The sequence below is a fragment of the Dipodomys ordii genome, unplaced genomic scaffold (assembly GCF_000151885.1).
Source record: "Dipodomys ordii isolate 6190 unplaced genomic scaffold, Dord_2.0 Scaffold34, whole genome shotgun sequence".
NCBI lineage: Eukaryota > Metazoa > Chordata > Mammalia > Rodentia > Heteromyidae > Dipodomys > Dipodomys ordii.
In genome coordinates this window covers 917,888-920,906 of record NW_012267250.1, presented here as the reverse complement: position 1 = coordinate 920,906, position 3,019 = coordinate 917,888, and positions in this window count along the sequence as shown.

The window sequence follows — 3,019 nt, the reverse complement described above, 5'->3', positions numbered from 1 at the left end:
GAAGGAGACGATGATTCTCATCAAGGAATGCACATTATGTGTGGATCTGGAAACCACTACGAAAGCAATTGTGCAAACAACTAATACTTACAAAAAGAAACAAGATAAAAAAAAAAAAGGCTTCCTAGGGAGTTGGCACTTGAGGTGTGTGAGGTCCTCTCCTGGACTAGAGGCTTGTGAAGATAATTGTGTTCAACAGAGATGTTCACAAAAAGAGTTGTAAAGAACAGAGATAGAGGCCAGGTTCTGGTGGTTCATGCCTTCATCTAGGTACTATGGTGTCTGAAATCTAAAATTGTGGCTCAAAACAAGGCAGGGTAAAGAAAGTAGGTAAGACTCTTCTCTCTGATTATGAGCAAAAAGCCAGAAGTGGGAGTGTGGCTAAAGTGGCAGAGTTCTAGCCTCAAGCACAAAAGCTAAGGGACAGTGTCTAAGCCCTCAGTTCAAACCCACTACTGGCACACACACACATTTTTTTAAAAAAAGCAAAAAGAACAGAACTAGAATCCCTGTGAAATTGTCACAGGCCTATGGTGAAGTTCTGAGTGTGATTTAATCATGAAGTAAAAGAAGATGAGTTCAGCCAGGACCTGAAGGTATTAGAGAACTTATGTAGCTCCATCCAGGAAAAGAAAGCATGGCCAAAACCGAATGAGCAATGTAATACAAACTCAGGAAGAGTGGTTATGCAGTATTTTCCTTCTTACATTGGTCTAGCCACTTGTCCTTGGAAAACTTTGGAAAGAAGATAAAAAGGAGAAAAGATCTGTGAAAAACATTCCCTTCTCTCTTGTCTCTGTGGGAATTTAGATGACCAGAACTTCTAAGAGACTCTGTGGGTGTCCTCCTGTGACTGGCTCCAAGTAGACAATAGACAAACCAAGTAACCGACATCACTGAAGCCACCCTCTGACAAGCTCTCCCTACTACTGGAGAACACAAAAAACAGAAATACTCTGTCCCTTTCATTTTTGCCCTACACAGGCATCTGTACTTGGTTGGCCAGGATGCCCTGGTCACAGGAGAAAGAAGGGTTTCCAGGATGACTTATGGCCAGGAAGGAGTTTGGCTTCCTCCTGGGATGCCACCCTCACTGCATCTCACTCTCTTCTGTGGTTTCATGGAAGATCAGATCAGTGCCATGTCAGCTGCTAGGCCCACCCAGATGTGACCTGTGCATCTAATTTTATTTAACTAAATGGCATGTCCACTCTGATCACACACATATGTCATAGATACTGACTCTCTATGTCTCCAGTTCTGTTATTAGGCTCAGGATTCACAAAAAGAAATAAGAAATAGAGTCTTACTCAAGTTCAGTATTGAAAGACTATGCATGGCCTCACATCAATGTTTTGGAGGCTGAAGGCACATGTTAGATTCTAGTTCTAGTGACTTCATATGTTCAAGGAGGGGGTTCGACAGACAGGCCTTGACTAGTGCTTCTGGTGTCTTCTGGGTTCATTAATGCCTAGACTCTACTCATAACTTCATTATGATGGAGCATGCTGATGATGGAGGAATCCGTTTCCAAACAAGGTCTCTTTAGCCTAGATACCTCTTTTTACTTTTCCATGAGATTTAAAAACAACAACAACAACAAGAACAGCATTCAAAGACTGCAGACGTGAAGTGAAGTTCCCAAGGAGGAAGGATTAAGGCGAGAGGAGAAAATCAGAAGTTCTGACGAAAGAAAAAGAATATTCCAACATAAAGAAGCACACACACACACATAACAAGGCACACAGGCACACATACACACACATGCATCTTTCAAGCCTATGAAGCTGAGTTTTATTGAAAATCTTCAAAATGTTACAAATATTATTGTTCTCCTGGAGGCAGTCAAAGACAAGTACTGTTACTGCTACTGGTAAGTACCTATAAAAGTAATATCTATCAAATGTCATTCTGTTCCTCAAACAGTAACATAGATGGTACAGAGAGGCAAGTGAACATGGAGTTCATGATGCAAAGCAAGATTGTTAAAAATATCAACAAAACACAATGAAAAACAATGAATCCTTGAGCTGAGCTTTAATCTGAAATCATTCCTGTGCACAGATTCTGTGTGTGAAACTTAACTTGGACGCTTCTCATTGGCTTTGGTGTGATGGACAAGATCGAGCCTAAATGACTAGTTCAGAGTTCATTACTTGTAGGAGAAGAGTAGTGGTTTAGTCTCTCTGCAGAACACTACTTCAAGTGTATGTTGTCAAGCTACTCATAATAATTCAGACTCCATAAAGACTTTAAACCATTTGTCATTATATAGATATGTAAAAGTAAGTTTAATCTATATTTGAAGACTCCAGAAAATTATTTTGTTCAGCGTGAACCATTATAGTGGGGATACTACTGGATTTGACAAAGTACTTACTACAAAAAAAACACAGAAAGATGTAATTTGATATATAAGTTCAAGGTGATTACACTGCTAACTTTTCAAGAAAAGGTGATAAAAACTAGGTACATTTTATATTATATTCAACTCAGTCAAATTATTTATCAAATACCAACATGACAAATTACCCAACATAACAATTTGCTCTATATGAGCATATAAAGGCAACAGTGTATACTTGAAATTGTGAGGACAAATAGATATTCATAATGACATGGTATTTTTAACAGACTATAAAAATGACAATATAGGGGCTGGGAAGGTGGCTCAGTGGTAGAGCGCTTGCCTTGCATGCCTGAGGCCCTGGGTTCAATACCTCAGCACCATATAAGCAAAAAGAAAAAAGCCGGAAGTGGCGCTGTGGCTCAAGTGGTAGAGCGCTAGCCTTGAGCTGAAGAGCTGAGGGACAGCACCCAGGCCCAGAGCTCAGGCCCCATAACCGGACCCAAAAAAAAAAATGACAATATAGTTGAGACCCTAACTTCACATATAGCCCTTAATTAGAAAAAAATCTAGCTAGTGTATATGCTTCTAATCATATCTAATGAGAATCATTCATCTTTAAAATCATGGTATCTTTCATATTAAAGAACAAAAGATCTTGGAAAATAAATA